The 7,460-nt window shown below is 42.5% G+C and overlaps 1 pseudogene; it reads left to right on the top strand.

The window, feature by feature from the left end:
* The first annotated feature begins 3,380 nt into the window (after positions 1-3,380).
* LOC103305649 (40S ribosomal protein S8-like) lies at positions 3,381-7,089 on the top strand (annotated as a pseudogene).
* The last annotated feature ends 371 nt before the right edge of the window (positions 7,090-7,460 follow it).

Raw genomic sequence — 7,460 nt, 5'->3', positions numbered from 1 at the left:
ATCATAGCTTAATGACCACCTGAGTAGTTGAGTCGTGATCATTAGTATTTCTTGGGCACCTACTTTGTGTATGACTTAACCATTCAACACTATAAAGAGAATATTGTTCTTCGAACCAGCCGAGAGAAGAACCAGAGGTTGTGTCCTGGCTTGAACAGAAGGAAATAGAATGTGGCAGACAGAGATGAACCTTAACCTTTGCCTTATCAGGATCAGAGAGAGGGGTGGGGTCCGTATGATGGGTCATTTACAGTGTATGCCACAGCTCTGATAAAACCTGAGAGCTGTATTCCATGTTCTTCCTTAACGACTTCTCTGAAGCAACCAATTAGGCTATGTAACTGTGAGGAAGTTCCCTCTCCTGGCAACTGCACAGTCTAACAAGACTGTTTGCATGGGTTATGTTGCTGGCTGGGAAATATTGCATTGGTGGCTTGCAAGGCAAGATAAAGAAACAAAGGAAATATATGTGCTTATATTATCTGTATGTCTCAATAGGGATGACTGAGATGTCTCTAGAAAATCAGAGTGTATGATAAGAATAAACTAAATGTTACAAACATAATGTCATCGGTACTCTTAGGATGAGTGAGTTATCGTGGCATAGTCCAGCTGAACCAGGCACAACACACATTAATGTATACAATACTGACTCAGAACCTACTCAACCTGATGATGTTCCTGGGAGTCTGGGCTGTGCCCTGTTCTAGTACTAAGAATCAGCAGTCATTGAGGATGGAGTGAATAAGAGAGAGAGTGATTGCTGTGAATTGGTAGAAGGAACTGAAAGAAGAAGGAAATAAAGAATGTGGATTGAGGAAGACGGGGGAGGGAGGATGTCTTTGTTGGTTCCCTGTCTGTAAAAAACTGAAGGGGAACTTCCAGGAGTCTGTAGGGAAGTCTTGTGAACTGATAAAGCAATGACCACATTTCCATTCCTGTGCAGGCCTTATTAGGTGAACAAGCAGCAGATTACAATAGTGGGGGGTAGTTGTGATGATGATGATGATGACATAAAGTCCTATAGAAAGCAAATCTGCCCTGACCCGATAGCTCAGTTGATTTAAGCATCATCCTGATACACTGAGATTGTGGGTTCCATCCCTGGTTATGGCACATACAAGAATCAACCAATGAGTGTATAAATAAGTGGAACAACAAATCAATGTTTCTCTTTCTCTCTAAAATAATAATAAAAAGGCAAAGAAGGCAAATCTGTGGTTAGCATTTTCCCCATTACCTGCAGCTGACAGAACTTGCTGAAATACTGCTAGCAGCTAATGGATAGTGAGTTAAATCACACGGTTGGGGCACTGTTAGGGACCAAGTTTCTATCTCTAATTTGGTCAAAAGGACAGCTCCCCCCCCCCCCAAAGAAAAATATAGCATGTGGAGCTACATGCTACAAATAGCTCAAAGAATATCTCAGGTTGGTGAAGGATTGGTGAACCATCTTGACGTGAGGACACTTTGCTTCTATCTTTAGGTACAAAAGGCTTTGTAGGAAAAAAACAGAGGATCTGTTGCATGGAGATATGGAGATAGCTAACCAGTGAAATTGTGTCAACGTAGATTAGGACACAGGCATAATTTAGCTTTTCACCCCAACTGGCCCACTCCTGTAGAAACAGTCTGTGCATAAACTAATTTAAAAATTTGTATTTTTCAGTTACAATTGACATTCAATATGTGGATGAAAGGGGCCACATGCTAACCTGACAAGCTCAGGGAAGGCCTGCATGGCAGTCTTGCAAACTCAGAGACCTATAGTAACCACAAAGGATGGATGGTCTGAAATTAAACTTGAACTAAAAGCAGTTATGGTGGGCAGTTACATCCTAGGCTAGTATCTTCACTGACAAGGTCAACCTTTACCTTAACTGAGCCTATCTGTCTTTTTGCATCTATAATAACATACCCTTGAAATGTCTGGGTAACTTGTAACTTCCCTTTTTTCTGGACCCCTTGGGGCACAACCCAATGTGGTGGGTGCCAGGACAGATACCACAAATTCCTTCATTATCATCATGTTAATTGTTCCTGCACCCACCTAAGTATGTGTCTATCATTTTACTTTTTATCCAATCCCAGTGATTTCCATACTTTGCTTTCTCCTGCCTCTCTAGTCTATCACCAATAGATTTCATGTAACCCACCATTCTCCAGAGCATTATCTCAATTCATTGAGGTCCTGCTTCCTGGCATATGTTGACTGTTAGGCTCAAATAAACTCACAAAAATTCTTTACAGGTTTCAATGGTTTTTTACGTTAACAAACATTATTTTGTATTAGTTTCAGGTGAAAGGCATAGTGATTAGACAATCACAAACTTTACAAAGTGATCCCCCCCGGTATTTCAAACAATCCACCTGGCACCATACGCAGTAATTACAATATTATTGACTATGTTACCTATGCTGTATCTTACATCCCTGTGACTATTTTGTTACTGCCAATGTAAATTTATTTGATGCATGTTGTTGGGCATAACATGGGAGCAAAAATGTAAAAGCTGGCCTATGAATAAGCCTTAAAGGGGTCCAAAATTATCTAAAGAGAATGGTATTTCAGGAGAGAAGATAAAATCATCCAGTTTTAATAAAAAAATCAAACTTTGAGGCTTCACTCTAGTGCTGTGGAGATTCATTCACTAGAAATGGTTCTTAGGGTTCTTGATCTCCATACATTCCCTTGAGGTGTTTCTAGCTTTAGTAGTGAGACAGATACTCACATAGATAGCTCCAGTCCATAGAATCAATAGAATCAGGGTTGGTCTGGCTCCCATCCATTTGTAGATCATTGGGAATGTTAATGAAACAGACTGCTCTCTCTTTTGCAGCTTAACTTTTAGACTCTTCTTATTCTTGAGGGGTTTCAGAGCCGTATTGGGCTACTGGTCTGAAATCTTCCTCAGTAGTTAGTTAATTCAGCTGATCATTTAGAAAGGAAGGAAAGGAGAAAATGAACACTTGGTAAGCATTCACAAGGTGCTTTCTTTACATTATCTTATTTAATCTTCACAGAGTCTGTATTATTTCCATTTTACAAATTAGGGAACTGGTTAGGCCAGTGATTCTCAACCAGTGTGCTGCAAGAGGCATACTGGTGTGCCAAAAGAATTTTTTAAACATGCAATACCTGACTATACCTGACCTCTTTTCCCTTATACTGTCAAATTTTTAAAAAATGATAGCAGCCAATACAACAATAGTCATCTGGTGTGAATGGATAAAATTATACCTATTTTTTATACCTTTGTATTTTTTTGTCAGAGTAGCAAAAACTATAGTTTTGGTGTGCCACGGATTTTTAATAATTAGTTTATGTGTGCCATGAGATGAAAAAGATTGGAAATCACTGGGCTAGGCAAAGTTAGGCAATGTCCAAGATCCCACTGGTGAATGGAGGTACTAAGGTGTGTCCGACTTCAAAACCTAAATTCTTTCCCCACACTGTGTAGCTGCAGGGCTATCATCTCTAAATTTTATGTCTTAACAGTCAAAACTTAGAGAGGTGTTTATTTGTGTATCAGATGAGCTCTGCCACTTTAATAACTTCCCATTGATTCCCACAGGAACTTGTAATGAGGTGCTCCTCTTTACGGGGGCCTTTACTCTTTGAAATGTGGTCGTACTTCCTATCTGAAAGGCTATAAAATATTTCGTACTTTGCTCGCTTCTTATAAAAACGCCCAGAAGAATGAGAGTAATAAAGTAGCCAAGCCCTTGTAACCTCAGGGACCTTCCCTGCCTGCTTCCTGCTGGGGGCTGGTGGAGGGCAGAGAACCCCGCCTGGTGGCCATGAACTCCCCACTTGCTTTGGTTTGCTGCTGATTTCTGATTCTTACCCATCACACTAGCAAGCAATTTATAGAAACAAAGCCTGGAATGATATACAAAGAGGCACTGGGCATAGGTATATCACATGCGGGCATAGGTATGCTTACGTACAGATCACTCAGAATTCAGAAGCTGTATTGGTTGTGAGTCAAGGGCCACACCACATCAACCCATGCCCCCATGATTTAGGGGGGGGGGGGGAAAGGGGGCTGATTCCAGATGAAAAGTTGAGGTAATAAAGCCCTCTACCAGTACTACTTATTTCAGAAATTGTTTCTCTTTGCTCCCCTACTTTGGTCCTCCTTGCAATTGCAATGAGATTAGTAGTTATTTCTGAGTGTAGAACAGCCTGCAAAGAGCACTGGATTATCTCTTAGTCACCACTCAGATAATGCTCTCAGTTGTAGCCTTGGTCAGATGGGAATTCATTCATACCCAACAGCGTTGGGTTAGTTTGTGAAGGCTCTCTGTTACAGATCAATTCTGGTTGTACTGAGATGCATGCTAACCCAGTTAGGCATTCCTCTACTCCACTCCACAGGTGCCCAGCCCAGTGGACTTTGGCTCCATGCTCCACCCCTCATCTGTCACAGCTATCGTTGGGTGCTCTACCTAATCCACACCCCAAAGTGGGACCCTAGGTTCTCTGGCTCTTTCCCTGGACACAATCCTAGGCTCAAGCTCTCTGCTAGGAAACTATTAAAGAGCATCTGCTAGTGAGGGACACCTCCCAGATTAGATATTTACATTATAATGCAGGCCTTCTGGAGACAATGTTTTATCCAAAAGAGCCAAGTGATGGTGGGAATCTTAGGCACAGAAGCATGTCAAAGAGAGATGTGTTTGAGGCAGCAGGGGCAAATCATTCCACTGGAGCTCAGGGCTGGCATGAGATTAATTTCTGCCTTGTTTACTTAATACATATTCACTAAGCACTTAGTTACTTAAGTGGTGGCCAGGAAGCATCAGTGGTGGCCAGGAAGTAAAAGACATAGGCCCTTAAGAACCCCCAGCTCATTTGGAGAGATCAGACACATTAAGTAAAAAATTAAAGAGCTATAGCCCTGGCTGGTCTGGCTTAGTACTTAGAGAACCAGCCCTTGGACTGAAGGGTCATGGGTTGGATTTCCGACCAAGGGCACGTATTCAGTCAGGGTGTGAGTGGGAGGCAACCAATCCATGTGTCTCTTTCATGTCTATGTTTCTTTCTCTCTTTCCCCTCCTCTCCCTCCCTTCCACTCTCTTAAAAAAAAAAATCAATGTAAAAAATATCCTTGGTTGAGGTTTAAAAAAATTAAAGAGCTACATATTAACATCAGACAATAATACTAGGGAACAATATTGAGCTTTTTAGAAGAAAGCTGCATCATGGTACCCAAATCCACCATGAGACTGGCGTCCGAGGACTCCATAAACTAATCTCCAGGAGAATATTTCAGGGGAACTTAATTGTTTTTCTTTCAGGGCTCCAAAGTTCAGTCTGGCTACTGATCTCCTGAACACCAAAGAGAGTGATTTTTTTAAATGTATATATATATATATATATATATATATATATATATTTTAAATATATTTTATTGATTTTTTTACAGAGAGGATGGGAGAGGGATAGAGAGCTAGAAACATCGATGGGAGAGAAACATCGACCAGCTGCCTCCTGCACACCCCCTACTGGGGATGTGCCCGCAACCAAGGTACATGCCCTTGACAGGAATCGAACCTGGGACCTTTCAGTCCGCAGACCGATGCTCTATCCACCGAGCCAAACCGGTTTCGGCTAAATGTATATTTTTTATTGATTTCAGAGAGGAAGGGAGAGGGAGAGAGAGATAGAAACATCAATGATGAGAGAGAATCATTGATCGGCTGCCACCTGCATGCCCCACACTGCGGATTGAGCCCGCAACCTGAGCATATGCCCTGACCGGAAATCGAACCATGACCTCCTGGTTCCTAGGTCGATACTCAACCACTGAACCACGCCAGCTGGGCAAAGAGAGTGATTATTATTGGAACACATTCATGGTAGACCAATGATTAAGCATTTCAGCTGAGAGAGAGCACTTCGGCTAATAATAAAGCATCATCATTATTATATTTTAATTTCTCATCCAAGTCCAGTTTAACAAATTATAACAACTTAGATCTCAAGCTACATTTCAATAATTTGTGACTTCATAGCTAGCTTTAGCTCATTGAATGCAGTTATCAACCCTCAAGTTTACATCTGAGTCATGAAAACTGAGAGAAATATAACTTGTGTATCAGCTAACTCTGGCACTTACTGACTTCAGATCTGATTCCAAAAGATGCTTCTACCAGTACACCAGGTCCTCAAATAATGTCATTTTGTTATAATGTTGATGATATTCTGTAGATAAACAAGACAAGTTCAATCTGCTCAAGGAATTTCTAGTCCAGGACTCAGGCAGGTGAGAGGACTACAGTGGAAGGTAAGTGGTGCAGTCAAGGTGCTAGGAGGAGGGACTGCTCAAATTGTCCTGAAGAGGAACAGGGATTTGTCAAGCCAATGGGGTGGGAAGAGATGGAGGGAGAGGATTTGCAGCAGAGAACAGCTTATACGGCTTATAAAAACAGGGAGCTCTTTTCAGCGACACCAAACCATAGGCATCTCTCAGGACAGTAGGCACAAGCACTGCAAGACAGGGGGGAAGAGAAAGCCCTACCACAAGAAGCGAAAATATGACTGGGACGCCCTGCTGTACACCCTAACATTGGCTCCCACCACATCTACACGGTCCTCATGTGGGAAGGTGGCAAGATATACTGTGCCTTGAGGCTGGATAAGGGCAACTTCTCCTGGGGCTCAGAGTGTTGTACTGGCAAAACCAAGATGATTGATGGTGTCTACAATGCATCCAATGACTACATGGTCGGCACCGAGACCCTAGTAAAGAACTGCATCGTGCTCATTGCCAGCACACAGCACAAGTCCCACTGGGCACTGCCCCTGGGCCACAAGAAGGGTGCCAAGCTGACTCCTGAGGAGGATGAGATTTTTAAACAAAAAAATGATGAAAGAAAATTCAGAAGCAATATGATGAAAGGGAAAAGAATGCCCAAGTCAGCAGTCTTCCAGAGGAGCAGTTCCAGGGGGCAAGCTCCTTGCATGCATCGCTTGAAACCAGGCCAGAGTGGCCAAGCAGATGGCTGTGTGCTGGAGGGCAAAGGGCTGGATTCTAGCTGAGGAAAGTCAAGGCAAATAAGTCCTCCTCCCTCTCACCTTAGCTCATGTAATAAAGGTGTTTATTGTTCTAAGAAACAACAACAACAAAAATAGGGAAACTGTGTGACAAGTCTGGGAACCAAAAGTGGTTGAATATAGTGACATTATAGGATACATCGGGGGAAATGATGGGCAATGAGGCTGAAGGTAAAGGGCAGATGATAAGGGTGTTTGCATTTTATCTAAGTGATGACTAATCCAGGGAGTGATGTGGTCAGGTGTGTGGAAAATTTCCTTTGGTTATGATACAGAGGACTGATTGGCGGGGTAGAGGGCTGAGACAGGGAGACCATGTGAAGGGAGAGAGCAATCAAGAGCCCGAACTGACGTTGGTGGGGAGGAGGTTCTGGAAAAGAGGACACAGACCTAGGAG

Source organism: Eptesicus fuscus, chromosome 16 (assembly GCF_027574615.1).
Source record: "Eptesicus fuscus isolate TK198812 chromosome 16, DD_ASM_mEF_20220401, whole genome shotgun sequence".
In the NCBI taxonomy this organism is placed as follows: domain Eukaryota; kingdom Metazoa; phylum Chordata; class Mammalia; order Chiroptera; family Vespertilionidae; genus Eptesicus; species Eptesicus fuscus.
The sequence above is the reverse complement of the archived record's forward strand: the minus strand, read 5'-3'. Positions and strand labels throughout refer to the sequence as shown.